This window comes from Maniola jurtina, chromosome 16 (assembly GCF_905333055.1).
Source record: "Maniola jurtina chromosome 16, ilManJurt1.1, whole genome shotgun sequence".
NCBI classification, from domain to species: Eukaryota; Metazoa; Arthropoda; class Insecta; order Lepidoptera; family Nymphalidae; genus Maniola; species Maniola jurtina.
In genome coordinates, this window is record NC_060044.1 from 6,458,968 (window position 1) to 6,480,907 (window position 21,940).

The following is a 21,940-nucleotide window of genomic DNA, read 5'->3' on the forward strand; positions in this document are numbered from 1 at the left end:
AAATCAACAGAGAACGCACTTGTAAAAAAATAAAAATACTACTTAATTTAATGAATTAATTTCAAAGCTTTGTTTAGGAATTTCAAAACACTAAAGGCGGGTCCACATTTGATACATAAAAGATCAATGCTAAGAAAAGTTGCCTTTAATTGATGTTTTTAAAATTACTCTCGTACAAACGTAAAAAAATATTTTGTTGATATTTTCAGTAGGTAAGTATTGCTTACATTGTAAACCTTGTATTGGGCTGTAAAAAGATCAGTCGTTTCATTAAACATACAGCTACCAGGTATAAGAGCAGGTATCTCTCATATTTTATTTTATTTTCTTAGAATCGCATGATTATATAAGTTGTATAAATGAAATAATGAAATACAAAATAACTATTTACCTACCTAAACTTTTATCATAGTTTCGCGAGCTGCGGTTGTTTCAGCAAGCAATGAATTGCTTGTTTAAATCGCGAGAGTTTAAAACAAAGTCTATTTGTTTGAATAGGGGAAAAAGTTACTGAATAGTGCAGTGAGTTCGCTGTTGTTGCTATCTACTTATATGCATCGTCATCTGACCTGACCACTAAGTGCCAGCTGCTTTGAACAAAAAGTACTCCGTGGAAGTATTTTAGCATGCAAGGATAACTAGTTACAGGGTAGTTTTCAACACAGACACATAGATAGAGAAAATAACAATAAGAATGAATACTTTTCTATTTTTTTTAAGCGTAACAATAACCGTCAAGCAGGTATATTATACCACGTAATTATCATGAAAATAAACTTTAAACTGCAGGTGTAAAACAATTATCTTATACTTATTCATTGCACGAGTGGAAAAAGTTACTGAATACTGCACAGAGTTTGCAGTAGTTGATATTATACTTATGCATCGTCATATGACCTGACCACTAAGTGCCAGCTGTTTTGAACAAAAAGTATTCCGTGAAACTATTTCAGCATGCAAGGAAAGTAGAGAGAATTTCCGACAAAGGCACAATTTTGGAGAAAACAAGACAATAGAAGTAGCTATATTTACTTTATTTTCTCAAACTTGCAGAACCTATTAAGTGAATGTGTGTTTTGTGTCATGGAGTCAAAAATCAAAAGAAATATTTTTATTAGTAAATATTTTAAAATAGTTTTGTTAGGCGCTGTAAAGTAATTTGGTACGTTCTATCTCTTAAGAGATGGGAATCCATGTATGGATGTATGTTTTCGTTATCTGCAAGATACAATACCTCAAACTACAGAAACTTTTGCCTTCATAATATGCATTTATGCTAACATCCGCCATGGGCACCCTTGTACCTACTACAAGAACAGGTGTTTGGTCATGTTTTTTTTTTCCTCTCGTCTGGCTTTACAAAGATTAGCCAATGTCAAGTTTGTAGTTATTTGTAACAAGTTAGTTAAACTATACAAGTATGGACCCCGTCTGTGCCGGCGCTCGACGACCCACGCACGGCACCCCCTTAGAGCGCTTTCCAGTCAGTTTTAACAAAAAAAACACTCCAAAAAGGCAGAGCACGCCCGCCAGCTAACACCGACACAGACGAAATCCCTGGTCATGTTAGTTAAAATAAAATTAGATAGATTCTGTAATACCTATGTCACCTTACCCTGACTGAATAATTACTTCCTTCATAAGACCACGCCTTGACCACCAATTTTAATTCACTGAATTTCACAGTCATACAATTTTGCGTAGGTATCGTACATAAACGTATATTTCAGAATTCATAAACATTACTGAAATATGTAAACTTGGAGTATTTTTATGGTTTGATCATAAATAGCCATTTCAGACGGAATGTTAGTCATAACCTATACAAATATTAGGTAGGTACGAAAAACGTAAAATACGAAATACTTTTACAAACTTAGTGATAGGTGTGGAAATAAAATATTAAATACGTAAGATATTACTCGACAATATTCAACGTACCGATGACATGGAAAATTTACAAGCGATAACGAGTATTCTACGACTTAAAGGAAATGTCTTCCCATAACACCGACGTTATACGAGTACCTATACCTACTATTTTATCCAGAATTATTTTACTAGCTTATATTATGAACTTTTCTATATTACTAAAACTATCTGATGCCCGCGACTTCGTTCGCGTGGATGTAGGTTTTTTAAAATTTCCGTGGGAACTCTTTGATTTTCCGGGATAAAAAGTAGCCTATGTGTTAATCCAGGATATAATCTATCTCCATTCTAAATTTCAGCCCAATCCGTCCAGTAGTTTTTGCGTGAAGGAGTAACAAACATACACACACACATACAAACTTTCTCCTTTATAATATTAAGTGTGATAGTGTGATGATATTACCGAGATGCTTTTATTGTAAACCTGGACAATACCCTCGACTTCGTCCGTTTTCGGGATGCAAGCCGACTCTGTACTAAATATAGGTGATTCCCGCGACATAGGTTCATGGAAACTCTTTGGATTTACGGGACAAAAATTATAATGAGACGACAGTTAAACCGTGTCTGCAAAAAGCTAGCAAATATATAGAAAGACAGGCAGATTTTTACATTTATAACATAGCTTTAAAGATAGATTAAAAAATTTGGGAACTAGAAAGTACTAATTTTTTAGAGTACCTACTTACTGGTATCTACTTATTTTAAAGTAATTAATTAATTATATCTTTACTAAAATTGTTATACCTATTGACAATTCTATATTCTTGTAGTACCTATAATCTGAGTATAATACAATCGGTCAATGTTTAGTAGGCATTTTTTACTGTATGTAAATGCCTTATTGCGTGTATGGAATGAACACCAATACCCAATCAAACTCTACTTTAATATTCAGCGGTCTCATGCAAACATTGGTTACAAATCCGTCTGATCTTTCGAATGGTCGTCCGTATCGTGCTGCACAGAGAGATGTCATATTACTAGAGCATGCAGTCTTGTAAAATGACTTCAACTTCATTGATGTATAGATACAGTAGTCATACTTTATTTCTTTATAACAGTTTTATGACATAATTCTTATTGTAATATAACAGGTTTCAAGTTTTTTAAATGGGTTAGGAACGCGAGAAGCTTCATCTAGTTACTCGATTTCCGTCTAGCTTCAGATGGCGCTGTCTGACTGTTTCGATCGCCAGCGGATTGCCTTCGCTCTTCTCTTCTTTCACTTTGCAAAAGCACTCTAGGTGTCTAATAGGAACTTTGCGAAGAGTCGAGGTGACCAGATTCCGACCTAGACCTTTATTAAAATCGATCAAATAATCGTAATCTGTTGCTCCTTACATTTTACCTCGATGATGCTTGATGGCACATGTATGAGGTCTGTTGCTCCACATCTCTCCAATGCTATACCACACAATGGCTACGGTTGTTTCTGATAAATTGCCCTGATTTATCTTAAAACCGACCTGCACGTATCGTGCGGAACACGTATGCATTGGACAGCTATCTGATATATCGGCCGCGGTCATCTTGTCATGTGCTAATTTACTTGTCGACTTCCTTTTTACAGAACTCCGTGTAGCTTTAGACTTTTTTTTTGAAGAGTAAATTGAGATAACGTAGCTGTACATTACATCAATCCTTTTCTGGTTTTTTATTTCCATGGCAAGTTAGCGCTTCATTATTTAGATGTCATATCATAAAAGTAAACCTGCTTATAAGGACCCCTTCCTTATAAGCAGGTTTACTTTTACATGGCAGTCTATCACTCATATCCTTTACTAGGTGGACACCCTCAACCCACCACTAGGGGGATTAGAGACCCGTTGGATCTAGGCGGAGTAAGACCTACAAGTTCTAGAAGAGGTCTATTAGTCTTCTGTCCAGTAGTGGATGTCTATTAGTTAACAAGGACTACGATCCCTTTGCTTTTGTAAGGCTTTTTAATTATTATGGCTACCGGCAGCTCAAAACCTCCCATAAAACTAACCCAAAAAAAATTAATTTACGGTGGATGTAGGTTTTTTAAAATTTCCGTGGGAACTCTTTGATTTTCCGGGATAAAAAGTAGCCTATGTGTTAATCCAGGATATAATCTATCTCCATTCTAAATTTCAGCCCAATCCATCCAGTAGTTTTTACGTGAAAGAGTAACAAACATACACACAAACTTTCGACTTTATAATATTTGTGTGATGATAAATCCAAAATTGATCAACCCAGGAATTGAACTCCAGAGTCCAGACCTCTCATTTATAATTTTATTTGAGAATTAAAAACAAAATCGCAATAAATGATATAGTTTTTTCTCACTTCGGTGTAAAGGTGATACGTAAACATTATCGGAGTACAAGTAGAGCCATTAAAAGTTTCTGAGCCAATGAAGCGACAATCTCCAAGCTGAAGTGTCATTTTATAATCGTTACCCCAATTGCAGAAGTTTGCTAAATCACTATTCGCTAGACCTAAATAAATAGATAGATAGGTTACTATTATAGAGGTTGTTTGTCGTCCGATAGTATAGTCAAGTGCTGCATACAGGTATCTAGCAAGGACTATCTAGAACTTATGTGGTTACTCTATCATCCTAGGGGTTTCCTTATCGCAGAAGTATAAACATATTCTTTTTAATTTCCAGCAATAATTATTACAGGTAATGGGGATTCAATGCGTAACTCACTGATTGCGTCTTTAAACTACCTAATATCCAAGTGATCCAATATATCAATCAAAGGACAAAATATTATTAAAGTTACTTAATTTGTAAATGTTTACCTTTCATATTTCCATATATTATGTTAGCTTTTCATTGTGGATCATACACTGATCCAAGGGACTAACTACTACAAAATTTAATGAGAGAACAAATAAAACGACGATTTTAATTGAAGAGTCCGATAATTAAGCATGAATGTTTAAATTAATTAATGATTTTCGTGGAATCGACGCTCCCGAACGCTCCAATCGACTGTAGTGCTCGCGAATAACATTCTTAATTAATGTGAACAAGAACAAACGTTTTGCTATTGTGGATGCTCAAATTGTTCGCCATTTATGTCGATTCACTTAATTTGTCGATTAATTTGTTTGATAGAGATAAAAGACACTTAATGCTGAGTACGTATAGAGAGAAAGCTTTGTTAATTATTCTCAGTTTATAATGTAAAATTTTAGCGTCCAGTTAAAAGTCCTATCGTTCTAATTTAGGACTAAACTGGAAAGGAAGACTGTTATATTATGGCCTAAGTTTAGTGTAAGCTTTCAATTAAGCAAACGTGGTATTGGAAATACGTAATCTGATTATTAGTAGGTCTAGCTGTCAAACACGATACACACGACATGAGTCTGCCAATCCGCACTTGGCCAAGGTGGTAGTCCATGCCGGTGATGGTTCCATGATGATGATGATGATGATGACGATCGAACATGACGTTAACGAAGTAGTGCTACTTTTATCCACCCTAAAACAGCTACCCTTGGGTGCATACGTGGTAACGTATGTTTGTATATCCAACCTGAATGGAGAATTTCAGTTCAAAAATTTCAGTCGGGGGTTATAATTTTACACGGACACCTTTTCCGAATACTTTTATACCCCGAGTGTCTGTTTTAGTGTAGATAAAAAGACCTTATATCCACGTAGATGCCATAATGTTTGTTAGGTACCTTAAAATCTAAGAGTCGGGAAGCCAGTTTTTGCAAAAATGTATTATGTACTAACTACTCTCTATATAGCAAGAAACAGTAAAATTATTTTGCTATAATCCGCCAACAGAAAAAATCTGTATGGTCAAACATGCAGTTACAAGCTAAGCACCGCTTACCTCCCCAACCAAGCAATAAAGCCAAGTTCCCAAGCAAGCACTGCCACCACCACTCACATGCACCAGCACACAAGACTTTTCCACTACTTTCAACGCACGTTTCGCCCCGACACCGGAGCATCCTCAGGAGATTTCGACTGTACAATGCTGTATTGTACAGTCGAAACACAGTTGATACAGATCGATAAACATAGATTTCGACCGAGAGAGCGCTGCTGATATTTGACGAGAGAACAAATAAAACTACAAATTTAAAGCGATTTTAATTCAAGAGTTCGATAATTAAGCATGAATGTTAAAATTAATTAATGAATTTCGTTAAATCGGCGCTTTCGATGACTCCAATGAACTGTAGCGCTCGCGAATAACATTCTCAAAATATGAACAAGAACAAATGTTTTGTTATTGTTGATGCTCAAAACTGGTCGCCATTTAAGTCGATTGATTCGAATTCAGCATTAAGAGGGGTCTCTCCGTCACTCGCTTCATACAAACGTAGTTCCAATTTCATTTGAATATTAAGCAACCAAAGCCCATGAAATTTTGCAGACATATTCTAAAAACTAATATCTATGTCTATGGTTTTCCAGATTTCTGTTAAAATATTCGGTTTCAAAGTTACGCGGTCTTAAAAATTTACATACAAATCTTTGAGCCCTTGTAATTTTAAAACTACATATTTTTATAAAAATCTAAAACAGCACAGACACAGATATTAGTTTCTAGAATATGTCTGCAAAATTTCATGGAATTTGGTTGCTTAATATTCAAATGAAATTGGAACTACGATTGTATGAAACGAGTGACGGAGAGAGCCTGTTAATTAATGATCAGAGTAAAATTGAACAGTATTACTAAGTAGGCAGAAGTTTTTTTTTGACGAGCACATTAAAATTTTGTGTGAGTATTCCATGCCATCGTACAAGAAATAATACTTTTTAATTTTCCTTTAATTTGCATGGCGGCGATTTTAAAATTTATATTAGGTATATTTTGTTGTTATAGCGGCAATGGAAATAACACAGCTATAAAAAATTTAAATCCCGACCTGTAACGATTCATGAGGTAAATACAGCCCGCTGACAGATAGACAGACTGACAGATTAATGTACAGATGGATGGACAGCGGAGGCCTAGTAATAATGTCCCTTTTTTACTGAAGAAGTCTTGAAAAGCGGGTAAACAAGAAAACACGGCCACTGACTATGCCCACTCTAGCTGGGTCATCTGTGTGGTGAGTTGTAAAACAGGGTACATTCATCCGTTGATCATGAGGTCCAAAGTGTGAATATCGGATCGGCCCAAAAAATTAAGTGCTTATTGTTATTTTTTTTTATAAATATTAATAAATACCGCAACGCATTATGTTTACAGAATGAATAAAAGAAGAAATGTGAAATCCGTTGAAATCTACGAGTTACACAAACTGTGCCAAAATAAACGGGCTTCAGAAATATTTAACAGTCCGTGTAAAATTTTTCGAGCGAGTGAAAAGAGAGAGTTATTCTGTTGGATGCGCGTCAGCTGGACGGCATTAGTCAGACGATGCGAGATTTAATAAAAGCACTGTTTATCGCTCTGTCACTCCGACTGAAACAATTACTAGGACAAAAATTGAAACAAATGAATTTTTGAAAAGTCCGCGTATTTAGATGAGTGCTATAGCTTACGTCTGAGACTTCTTCTGCGTGCATTAAGTTCTAATTCAAATTCAAAATATTTTTATTCAATTAGACTTTTACAAGTTCTTTTGAATCGTCAAAAGCATCTACCACTGGTTCGGAATGCCTTTCCTACCGAGAAGAATCAGCAAGAAACTCGGCGTTTGAATTTTTCAAAGATTTGAAATGCAATATTATGCCTTTGACTTTTCGGTATAAAAAGTGAAGCCTATGTCATTCTCCATCTTTATTTCTTCTGGTCTTTATTCCACGCAAAAAATCACGTTGATCCATTGCTCGGTTACGGCCTGATGGAAGAACAAACCAACAAACAAACAAAAACTTCCGCATTTATAACACGGTAGTGATTGTGGGTTGAGACAACTGGATTAAAATTCAAAATTCAAAATGTTTTTATTCAATTAAACTTTTACAAGTAAGTGCTTTTGAATCGTCAAAAAATCTACCACTGGTTCGGAATGTCGTTCCTACCGAGAAGAACCAGCAAGAAACTCGGCGGTTGCTCTTTTCAAGTACATATTCAATTTACAATAATATGCCATACTGTATACAAGCAATTGCAGCGCCGTGTATTATTTATTGGAAACAATATTTCTAAGTGTTTTACCACTAAAAACGCACGTTTTTCTCATTGAACTATTATGATGGTTTTCCTAATGATTTTAACGGCTCATACAAACAATTTTTTTTAGCTTTTATAGCACGGGTATTGATTGTTGGCTGAAACAACATTTATTTATTAGAAACAGTGTTTCTTGGAACCAATGTTTCTTTACTGACATTTGTAATAAGTGACTTGGCACTAAATACGCACGTTTTCCTAATGAATTCGACGCCTCATTACACAATTTTCTCATTTAACGCCTCACCAAAAGAAATCTAACTCTTATCCATAAAGCGATTAGTTGCCAACTTCCAAACAAGTACGAATTAGGAGCGCGCTAACTGTAGATACTAGGTAATTAAATTAGGTCGAACAACGTGAGCCGATTTGCCCGTAAGAGCGAACAAGTTCGTGTAGTTCAGCCGCAAGAACTAATTTTTAAACCACTTCCTCAACCTTATATTATCAACAAGTGTAAATTAAAAATTTATAACACCCCCGACAAGTGAAGGTTACAGTAACTAGAAAAGAGCTGATAACTTTCAAACGGCTGAATCGATTTTCTTGGATTGTAGCTAAGAACACTCTCGATCCAGCCACCTTTCAAACAAAAAACTAAATTAAAATCGCTTCATTAGTTTAGGAGCCACAGACAGATACACAGATACAAAGATACATATATACACAGATACACACGTCAAACTTATAACACCCCCCTTTTTGGGTCGGGGGTTAAAAACAAAATAAAAATAAAATTGATCAAGTTCGAGTCAAACTCACACATGAAGAGTTCCGTTCCATCGCACAAGTACTACTTTTTATTTAATTTTTTTGGATGGCGGCCATTTTGAAGTTTTTATTATTTGTTGTTGTAGCGGCAATAGAAATACACACTGAAAATTTCAATTCCCTACCTCTTACGGTTCATGAGATACAGCCCGCGTACCGACAGACAGGACGGATGGACGGAGAGCGGAGGCTTAATAATAGGGTCCCGTTGATGCCCTTTGGATACGGAACCCTAAAAACATATTATAAAACTCCAGTTAGGCAATGTTCATACAATTTTTAAAAGTGAGCACTTTGCATGTTTTGTGTGTGACACGTATACTCGTAGTGACGTAGACATATTATATTATGTTGGCGCGGAGTTAACACACATTTTAACACCTACGGTCTACGACCGTGCTTCGAAAAATGGCGGCCCATTACCAGGGTTGATTTCCGGTCAACAAAAAAAAAAAACAATTTTTTTTATGTTCTATGGAATTATACAAAGCATAATATAAGGTCCACAACCACTTTGTAGCTACAGAATGTTCCAAAATGTTTTGTCGCTGTCAATATGTGGGGAGGTTGAATAATGAAATTTTTATGCAAATGCTATCTGATATGAGAAAGCGAACGAACATGCTGTTTTTTTATTAAGCGTAGGGGAATCCGAAATTAAGTCCGTACGGCCTCCTCATGCGAAGAATGTCAATAAAAATCTACTGAACAAATATGGTATTGATGATTTTGTATCTTTATGGAACTGAATTAATTTTGAAATTTTGCATTTTTGATTAACAATAATTTAAGTTAGAACGTACTACGCTTCATTCTTCCTAGCTTTGTGTTGAGGTTTTCTTCGTGTTCTTATTTGTTTTAGCATAAAAAAAATTACCAACGAGACAAACTGAAACATAATTTTTTTTAAACTACCTACTAAGATATCACTACCCACATTATAAATGCGAAAGTGTTTGTTTGTTGGTTTGTCCTTCAATCATGCCACAACGGAGCAACGGTTTGAGTGATAGTTAAAACCAAGAGAGTGACGTAGGCTACTTTTCGTACCGGAAAATCAAAGAATTCCCATGGGATTTTCAAAAATCTAAATTTCGCGGGCGTATCTAATGGACGTCAAAAAGTAATTGCCATGCCCTTGCTCCAAAACTTGAGATATGCAAAGTCAACTCGACTGCCGCTTATGCAAATCTATAACGTCTTAAATACTAACAGCTTTTCGTATCAGTAATTAGACTTTACGCTGTTTTATTATTATTCTATAGTGCTTATGCCGTTGTCGCCTGGGAGTGCAGTCATTAGTATTCAAAATGCAAATTGCTCGCTCCCAGGACGTTGCACCCGTCTCAGATCTTACTTTCCCAGAAATAATTTCATTAACATCTGCATACCCCGTGTTCTTGCGAAATTCCTTTTAACTTGAGAACCTCATAGGCGTCTAGGTAGTTCCGCGGCGTACTATGTATTTTTCGCACGGCAGAATACGTTCAGTAGCGTTTTACCAGCCATATTTTTAATCCAACATTTCGAACATATTCTATTGATGCCGATATGACTTTAGCACTTTCAATTACTGTTATATTAATTTATCTTCTAATATATAAAAAAAATATTTGGGTATATCTAAGTCTTCTATTGCGTTCGTGCATCGTACTTCCGATACAATTGAAAATGTTGAAAATGAGAAATAATAGTTGTTGTTAGCATTCGAGTATTTCTGACATAATATCAACGTATAATGGGTAACACCTAAGTCCACATAATAAATAAGGGTAAATTCCCATTACATCAATGGCTTACCATACAAACTAATACAAAAAACAATGAAAGATGGTGAAAAAAAATCTTCTTAGGTAGGTATATGCCGGACTAGTTTAATGTTATATTATTATTTCTAAGTTACTTTGTGGTTTAAAAAGCTTGTAAATGCAGAGTAGATAGCAGAGCATAGTGCTTTGAGATAAATATACCTTCCTACTTGGGACTTGCAAACGATATCGAATGTGGCGCCCTGTTGAACATTCTAAGTGTCGATAAAACAATGAAGCTTGTAATAACCCGCAAGCCTTCGGAAGAGTCAACTGGTACAACAACGAAATAGGGCAAAACAGCTATGGGTATAGCAATTAGAAGTATCGCAGTGACAAAGATCATACTGGGTCACTGAATAAACGCAGAGAGTTTTTCAAAATTTTTGTTTTTCTAGTAGCTAGTAGCCTCTAGCTTTTTAGTGAAGCTACTCCAACCTCTCACAGCGGCTTTCCCCGAAAAAATGTCATCAACATTCAGTAAGTACAGTACAAACCTTTCTAGTATTTTTTCAGAACTCCTTTTAAGTTGAAAACATCAAAGGGGTTTGATATCTCTAGGCTCCTAGAGTAAGGTTCATAAAATGTCTCTCTTTTATAAGCGTTACGTTAGTATAAAAGAATTCAGTCTCGTTCGTCACGGATGACTTAATAGTCGGCCTGACGAAAAATTACAATAATTATAGCCTCAATTCCGGAAGGTCGGCGGTTCAAACCCCACCCGTTGCACTATTGGCGCACCCACTCCTGGCACAAGCTTTACGCTTAGTTGGAGGGGAAATGGGAGTATTAGTCATGATTAGCATGGCTAATATTCTTCTTAAAAAAAAATTAGCTGAAATATTATACAGAACATAATTTTACTAGTTTAATTTAGGCTACCCAAAAAAACGTTCGTACAATTATAAACCGTCCCGAAAAAAACTTAAACATTTTCCACAATCATAATTTTTATGTGAAAATAAATTTAATCTATTCCGCTTTCTTATTATGTATCACATTGAAACCTTCGGAAACTTATAAAGAAATGTACATTTAGTAAATATTGGGTATCAAAGCTTTGAGCACTGATTGAAATCTAGACGGGCGCTGTTTTTAATTAAAATTTTCCTTAAACTTAGCGTACCTAAGTATCAATTTTAATGACAGTAAATTCTAAAGAAGTCTCTTATATACAAACGCTTTAGGTACTTAACTTCTACATAAAGGTCAGGCTAAAGTCCTCAATAATAAAACTTTGAAATTACCAATAACCTCTGTATGTGGATACAAAATATAAAGAAGAGTGAAAGAAGAATATAAAAATCCCTTCAAGTGTAAATTTCAGAAGCGGGTGTCCATTGGACGATTTGTTGTATGAAATGAATGTATGAAAAATGTAGAATATTCGATTTTTTTTTATTATGAGTGCCAAAAGGCTACTCAATTGTACTACAATCTAGCCTAATTTATGATTAATAAGTAGCTTAATTTTAACCTAAGCTTATAAATTATCTTACATACTAAGAAATTGTTTAAGATACTAGAAATGGTGAAAGTATTATAAAAGTATTACACTGCCTTTCAGTAATCACTAGGTATATGTATAAAGTTTGGGTAATCATTATAATTAATTAGCCATATGAAAATTGTACCTGTCGAGAAGTCGGTTAAAAAAAGCCCGCTATGAAGCTGATGGAAACAATTCATTTGAGCCCAAGATGTTACCAGGGCCACGACCTTATGTAATGAAATAACTACCTGAGAGAGACGTCCGTATTAAAACTAGTATTTTGAAAGAGGGTTAAAAATAAGGTAAAATGCAATCTTTAATACTGCAAGGAAATAGGTCACAGGTACAAAAGGTACCGTTCCAATTCGTCGCGTAGAATTTTTCTCGAAGATACATCGAATGTATTGCTTTCTACTTAAAAAGCTTTGGGCTATACATTTGTCCGCTAAGAAAACTTCAACATGTCTGATTCCATTACCAAAATTGGATCTTTTCAAATATCTTAGCTTTCAGGTATCTGATAGCTGACATTAGTTGCTATGAAACATATATTTTTTTAAATAAGTGCTATCCTTCGAACGATAGAAAACTCCAAATAACATATTATAGTACAATTTATTATGATTATTATGATAGTAATTAAATTATGCACACTGAGATAACAAGGTCCACTTATTTGGACAATAATATTTGTTTCACCACTAAGTCTATATAATAATAATTATTATAGGTATGTTACTTACTCTCACTAGAATAATAATAATAAAAATTATTATTATACCTGTATAGTATGTCCTAAGGTTAAAGCACAGGAATCAAGAAGGGATCTTGTGGAGTCCAAAATGCATCATACTTTGTCCTTATTTAACATGAATCACACAAAAAAGATAAAGTTTTATTAGCAAAGAAATATGGCTGTAAATCAAAATAACATATTACTACTAAAACAAATCTTAGTAGAGTTTCCTTGCCAGGAATCCGATCATCTCAAATCGACGTTCTCCAATACGGAAAAATTCGTTTTCCTGTAACGAGCATGTCGCTTACAGAAAGTACGTATAGGTAAGTAATATACTTGTTTGGTTTGGTGTAAGTAATTTATTTATACTGAAAATATTACATTCGTAGAATAAATCAGAAAGACAATAACATAAGATCATAAGTATTATAAGCAACTGATCCACCGTGGCTTTGCTCGAGTAGAATTTTTGAAAATCGGTGAGGGTCTGGAATTTTTAGAAATCTTGCATGTTGCAGGCTTGGTTGCAGGCCTAAATACCAATTTTCATGTATACAGAGTGGAATTTTGTAATGCCACCTGGAAGGAAAGTACCTTAATACTGTAGATAAAAAAGTTTACTTAAAGAAAACATTCCTTTATTTTTGAATAGAAAGAAAACTGCATTCAAAGATTTTTGAAAATTCGCTTGCTTCACCCGGGAATCGAACCGACTAAAATCTGTAAAAATCACAACGTGTACTTTTATCTCTCTAACAAACTTGATAAATTAAATGTGGCATTACAAAATTCCACCTTGATAGCTTGGAAAGTGAGGGACTTTCATACAAACTGTCATCCCCTATGTAGCCTCTTTAGGGGTGCCAAATATCCTGACATACGTCGTTATTAATTTTTGGTTCAATCAAAAAGATTTCAAAATTAGAGTTGCGTGCAAATCCCAGAGTCCCCGAATAGGAGGCTAACCTAACCACTAAGCTGGCACATTCATCAGGCCGAACATACTCGATTATTTTTGCATAAAACCATGAAACAACGATATCAAATTCCAAAACGTCACTTGAGAAGTATTTGTTCTGCAAATTCAATTTCGTATTCAAAGTTTACAAAAGAGAATACTTAAGCTGTTTATTCGAATCCTTCGGGATAACATCCCTTTCGTTATATCGAGTAATTCAGGCGTTGTTTTAGTCCACTCAAAATATTTGTCGAGAGAGTTTACTTGAGTGGAAATAATACACTTTAAGGAAGTCGCAATACTCTCTTTGGAGGTAGACTTTGAACTACACGACACTAGCGCACTTCTCTGTATTGAAATGCAAGGAGAGCATGTATTCCGGGATACGCGACGGCGACATATTATGTTGCACTAGCTGATGCCCGCCACTTCGTCCATGTGGATTTAGCTTGTTCAAAATCCCGTGGGAACTCTTTTATTTTCCTAGAAAAAAATTGGAAATTTCGTTTTTCAAATCTTTCGAATTAGCGGCTTTAACACCTCCTACCATAATATGAGAGCTGAGTCTAATTAGAAAGTACAACTTCAAAGAAATGATTCAGTAGAGTGTCGAATCTAGAATAGGTACCAACTAATCACAATCATGTTTTCAACAAGTTTAAATTAAAAATTTATAACACCCCCGACAAGTGAAGGTTACAGTAACTAGAAAAAAGCTGATAACTTTCAAACGGCTGAACCGATTTTCTTGGATGATAGCTAAGAACACTCTCGATCAAGCCACTTTTCAAACAAAAAAAACTAAGTTAAAATCGGTTCATTCGTTTAGGCGCTACGATGCCACAGGCAGATACACAGATACACACGTCAAACTTATAACACCCCTCTTTTTGGGTCGGGGGTTAAAAAACATTCTAAATTCAATCCGAAAATGTATTTAAAACACATTCGAAATCCATTTCAAAAATGCGTTTCAAAAACATTCTAAATTCAATTCGAAAAGATAGTTTAGTTTGTGAATAGTTGGTGTGAGATTTTCGTCTCGGTCATTTGTATGGGCTTGCGTAACAGAGAGAGCCCTATACTAAATTCTTTCCGTGGATAGAGTATAGACAAGTTTTTTAACTACCATACATCACACATACACATTCTCAACAACGTTCAATACCTTACGATACCAATACAGGAAGTCTTACATACTCGTACAATATAAACATGGTTATACTTGTAGATACTAAAATCAAATGTGGCCATTTATCAAAAATCAATCACGATCTCACAGCGAGCGATCGCCGTTGCGGCGCAACTCATTACACTACTCTAGAAGATCTACGCTAGACATACACGCAATCCTTTTGTTAAGTTTGTTCCACGTTCATAACGAAAATATTGAAAATTAGTTAAATTGTTCGCGGAAATATTGTAAAGGAAAAAGGAACCCTTATAGGATGACTATCTATCCGTCTATTTGTCTGTCTGTCTCTCCGTTTGTTTGTCTGTCCGTTTGCTCTTACAGTACCACTTTCTGTCTATTTGTTTGTCTGTCTGTCTGTCCGTTTATCTCTGTGTTTAACATAATCACATGTAGATGGTGCAGTCCGTCATTGACTTGCAGTGTTTAACATAAAAGTAACATTAAGTATATCGTGTGCGATTGTACGGAAGCTTTCCGAGTTCGACTCGCACTTGACCGTTTTTTTTATATTGAAATATTAAATCATCATAATTATTTTTTGTAATAAGTATGAAAATAACTAATAATTTTTCTTGCCGGCTTCATCTCAGTACCTACAATCAGTTTTCCAAAGTGATAATAATAATAATAATTTATGATAGACTTGACATCAAAAATGCTACAAAAACAAATTTTACTCGCTAAATAAAACTTTATATATAGTTAAACTTATGAGTTTAATTTGCCATACAGAAACAGCTAAAACAGACTAAAGAATTATCATTAGAAGTTGAATGTGTATGAAACCTATCCATCGATAACATATTTATGATGCTATACTGCACGGCTTTCTACATGGCTGTGTAAGAACAGGATTAATTTTTGATTAAATTCGTATTACGCTCGTTTCCGACATTACTTCACTGTATTAAAAGGCTTGTAGAAAGTCAAATAGCGCCGGATAACAGGATGTTCATCCCAACTCCCGGCCCGATCGCTATCATCTATAATATAAAGGATAATCTGCTCCCTTATACCATGTCTCGTTCCGCCGATACTTGGATCAGTAAACAATATTAATTTCTACTAGATAACTACTAAATTAAAGTTTAAGTAATATTACGCATAGTTCACTGTATTAATAGCTCAAAATTTTAAAAACCACGACACAAAAACCTCTATAAGAAAACTATAAAAGAGCTGATAACTTTCAAACGGCTGAATTTTCTTCGATTATAGCTAAGAACACTCTAGATCTAACGACCTTTCAAATAATAAATACTAAATTAAAATCGGTTCATTCGTTTAGGAGCTATGATGCCACAGACAGATACACAGATACACACGTCAAACTTATAACAACCCTCTTTTTGGGTCGGGGATTAAAAAAGAGGACAATCTGTTCCGTTACGCTATGTCTCGTTCCATTGATACTTGGCGCCGTAAATAATATTATCTAACAGGATAAATATTACTAAATTAATGGTTAAGTAATAGTAAAGTCAACGCCGAATAACAGAATGTTCATCCCAACTTCTGATCGTAATGATACAAGTAGATGTACAATACGTACAAATACTCAGCCTACAACTCCTTTAACCATCAAAGTTCACTCTTGCTCAAATAGGCTAAATACCAACTGTAATTGTGATTGTATAGCTCCTACTGACAAAATTAAATATCTCGGTATTGTTTTGGATCAAAATTTAAACTTTAAAGACCATGTCGAATTACTTACTAGTAGAGTGCGAAAATTAATTTTTATTTTCAAAAACCTACGAAGCATTGCAAATTCCACTGTAATCCGTAATGTGTATTATGCTTTATGCCAATCAATAATTCTATACTGCATCACTTGTTGGGGTGGCACTGCTAAAACTACTCTAAAGCCCCTTGAAATTGCTCAGCGAGCCATACTAAAGGTGGCAACTTTTCGGCCTATCCTATTTCCTACTACCATACTGTATAAAGATTGTGGCGTCCTTAGTGTCAGAAAGCTTTTTATTTTAAATATAATTTTACATCAGCATAAAAACACACCATATAGACATATTGAAAAGCGGCGTCAAGATAAGATCTGCACTTTACGTGCGCCTAAATTAGCTTTTACCAAGCGATTCTTCTATTATCTTGGCCCTTTTTTATATAATAAGATTAATGCAGAATTACCCATTTATAACTTACCGCTTACTCAGTGTAAAAAGAAAGTTACATCCTTTTTGATGAATAAATCTTATGAAGAAACAGAAGATTTCTTACAGTCTATCAGTAAATCTACTATATTCACCATAAAAAATAATAATTAACGTGAATTAAAATAAGAAACCTATAAATTGTTTCTATTTTTTATCTTAATCATTTTACAGATTTCTAAATTTTTAACTTTTTAATTAATTGCTTTTTCACGCACCCCTACACATTTTCACTCTCTTATAATCTCGCTCACACACTCTCTCTATCACGCACACACACTCGCGCATACACACACACCCACACACACACACACACACACACACACACACACACACACACACACACGCACGCACGCACGCACGCACGCACACACACACACACACACACACACACACACACACACATACACACAGAAACTCACATACAAACACACACCCACACACTGTGCACCCTACTTTTTTATTTCCCTATTTATTTTTAGATAACTGAGGGAGAGGGCTGGCTATCCTTAACACAGATGTAAAAAATCTAGCTAGGATAGCCAGTCCTTGATCTTGCAACACTCAAAAACAAAGCTATGTTACTAATTACTAATTATCTTACTTTGTCATCAAAAATTTGTTAAGTACCAAATTGTATAATAATCTAGTCTTAGTACATTGTTCAACAGTGTTTAAATTTGTGTGTTTATGTGTTTATGTTTTGCTCAATAAATTTATTATTATTATTATTATTATTATTATTATAAGATGTTACTGTAAAGTCTCGAACTACTGTAAATCCTAGGATTTTCCAGTAAAACCTAAGAATTACCAAGTTTTAATGGTAAGAGCCTGTTCTATTATAGGGCTTTCAAAGAGGGTTTTTTTAACCCTCTTCTTTAAAGAGTTCTTATTCCGACAAGGAAGCAGATATTTTACTGCAATAGTGCATGATGCAATAATATTTGTATATTTATATTATTGTTTTACTGCTAAAGAAATCTTACTCAGATGAACCGTCTCGTCGTAATAAGATCGTAAGAAATTCAGCAATTTAGCAATACGATCGTGCGATTTATGATCCATTGTCTACGTCCCGCAAACTTTATTTTCGCTTGATCATGCACGATTGATATTTTTGTCTGATTTCCAAAACCGAAAAGTTTTGCATGGTAGTAAACATACGTAGTACGTAGTACTTAGTAGGGGTAGTAGTAGTAGAGTTTTACGTAGTAGTAGTTTACATAGTAATCTTGGTATAGTTATTGGTGGTTATCTTATATTATTTAAAAATAAATGATTAATGAAAATAAGGTCACAGTTGAATTTGTCGAAATCCTGCCTGGTGGTTCAGGTTATAATGAACTAATAGCCAGCGAGTGCCAGACCTTCGTTATTTTATAAAAACTGAAAGTTTCTGCGTACCTATTGTCACTGAGTTTCTGCGTAGGCACCTATAATTGTCACTGATTATTGTGGAGTCGAGGAACGATCAGTGACTATGAAGTTTGGATCATGGTGGCTTTGGGTGATAACAGGTAACAAGGGTATAAAAAATTGTGGCAACCCCCTGCCAGACACCCTTACAGCTCGTTCACACAGGCTGCGTAAGCGTAGACGTAGCGCGTGCCATTGCGTTGTAATGTATGGAACTGTATGAGACATGGCATATCGCTTGCGTGGCGTGAACGTTCACGTCACGTGTATGTGCTGCTTACGAAATTGGTTTAAATTGGCCTTTAAACTTTAACAATTTACTAAACTTTAAGAGTGTCTGGCAGGGAGTTGCCAATTGCCACGACACGAAGTATCTGGCAATGCATGACGTGATTTCTAATACTGTTACTATGGTGACTATAATAGTAATATTATATGGTATATTCTATGGCACATAATATTAGAAATATCAGTATGACATAAACGTTATAGCCGGCATTCCGGCTTTGACCAGTCTATAACTTAAAACAATGCGGCACATTCGACGCACGTGCAGCACCGTCCATGCCCGTAATTGCCGACAAAATGATAGATAACGGATTATGACGTCACATGATGCCCTAATGCTTCAGTCCATGCTATGCAATTCACTAAAAACTGCAGGTCGAGGTGACATTTACCTTGACCTTTTTTTCTCTTTGTTAAAATTAGAATTTTGTAAATTTCCAACTCACTCTGAAGTTCCAATGGTCTAAAGTTCTGAGTTCAGATTTTTTGCATTCCACATTTACTCTAATAAGTATCCATTGTTTTATCTATTCGATAGCTTAAAGTGAACAGAGTAGAGAGAGAGAGCTTAGAGTGAGATGACATCCATGTATAAACTGAACTTTAAAATCTCGTAGAATAAATACCTTGAAATCGTATTTAGTAAAAGTCCAGCTGGTGAAATTAAATAGCGCATATTCGGAGCACGTGTAGTTCCATCTATCCCCGTAATTGCCGACAGGCGGGAGATAGCTTGGAATTATGACGTCATATAACGTGCTAATGACGTCATAACTGCATTGCCCTCGGTGCCTTACCCGGCTATGGATATCATGTGACTAACAAACTACTAACTACTGAGAACGTTAAAAGTAGCGTGATCTTTTGTATAAATGTATGTGTTTTTCTATTTGTCTGTCTGTCTGATACCTTTTCACAGTCTATCCGCTTAACCTATGACTTAACCGACTGACCGATCGAAATTGCCTACTACGCAGGTAAAAGGTCACCGGTCTCTTACAAAAAACGAACAATAGTGAACCCTGCAGCTAAAAATAATTTAATCAGGTATGTTTAATTTAGCTGATAAAACAAAATAAAATTATTTAAAATTAGCTAAAGCTTCTTTTTAGCCAGACGATGCCCGCAAGTGCGTGAATTTGGGTGCCTTAAAAATTTCGTGGGAACCCTTTGCTTTTCCGGGATAAAAAGTAGCTTATAGCCTTGTCCGGGACCAAAATCGGTTGAACGGGTGAAAAGGTAAAAGACAAACAGACAGACACACTTTCGCATTTATAATGTGGATAACATTTTCTGATAGTTTTTGAATGCAGTTCGTTGATTATACCAACTTAAAAATAGAAGGAGGTTCTGATATGTTATCCCTCTTTCATAAATTGTAGGTAAACATGCACTGTCTATCACATAGAACATAAAGACAACACGTTTTGCGTGTCCCATGATAGTAAAACGAATATTCTCTACATTTGTACAAAATTCTGCAACGCTATCACCATGTTAGAAATTCACAGATAGAAACGTAGGTAACGTACCAACAAAAATGTTGTTTGTCCGCACATGAGAGCTATTTGGCGCAATAACGTCACATGTGACGCGGCACCACTATAAATCTACCAGCCGTCGTCGTCCACCTTCATGAATCACTCCGACGAAATGCCAGCTATCGTCCGCAAAGAGTTAAGACATTTCGCATTTTAAAGTAAGGAATTCCACCAGCACAATAGGTTCGCAGGGACATAATTTTTCTGAATTCCATCTATTCAAGTCTAATCCCTGAATGGTCTCCAATAAATCTTCCTATTTGAGTCGATCTCTCCATTTTTTATTTGATTAAAATAATAAAAATTGCACCGTAATATACAGTTGTGACATAGGCATCTTAGCAGCAGCCCTCCATACGGATTTTAGCTAGATATATAGCTAGATTTTCTCAGGGATTCTACGTCACATACCTATGTCTTATATTTCTGGAAATTAATAATTTTTATTTAAAGTTGGAATTATGTAAGTACTGTTATTTAATAATAATAATCAGGAAAAAATTAATCCATCTTAGTATTATAAAAGCGAATGTGTGTCTATCTGTCTGCCTGTTTCTTTTCAACTTTCACGCCCCGCTAAACCGATTTTGACAAAATTAGGCACATAGATAGCTTCCGGAGACGGACATAGACTACTTTTTATTCCGGAAAGAGCAGATCCGTGAGATTTTTTGAAAAAAACCTAAATTCACGCGGATGAAGTTGGACATAATGTAATAATACATAAGTAGTTAACCCACTTAAATAAAAACAGCCTTACTTTAAGTTAGTTTTAACTCGACGTTAAGTTGATTGCGCCTATACGGCACCTAGGTTGAAATCTATAGAGTGCACTTTGACTTTGTTTAAAGTTAAGTTTCATTTAAAACGAGACAGATTTATGCCAGCGGTATAACACTGTCTCTTTTTAACTGTGTCTTAATTCTGAGCAAAATCAAAGTGCGCTCTATAGATGTCAGCGCTAGACTGTAATAAAAGAACGATCGCTACGCGTTGCGTGCGTTAATGACCTAAACAGGTTAAATCCGTTTCATGCTCGGTTTGCCTCATTCATGATATTTTGATAATGGCGTAAATTTATGCGGCACTACCTCGAAATCCGAGCCTGCATAATGACTTGGTGTCGGGCTTGTTTTATGCTAAGTGCGAAAATGAAAGAGCTTGGAAATGTATGCAGATCGGCCGCGTGGGAAGTGGCAACAAGTGGCCGAGACGTTGATTCCTGAGGACAAACAAAAAGAGATCCTTTTAATAGCCGAAATTAACTGATGTTTAATTAAAACGTCGCTTGTCGGGCCGTGAAAGAATTTGCGGCGCGCAAACTACTTGCAATGTTTGTACGGTACAGATAAATGTACTTTACTGAAATATTGCTACTATTTGTTTGAGTGTTTGAAATGAAGTTGTTTTCAGAAAGTGCACGCTTTAATGTTTCTTATTTGCAGTTTTGGTTATCAAAGCGATTTAGTTTACTGGTAAATGAAATTCTGAAATA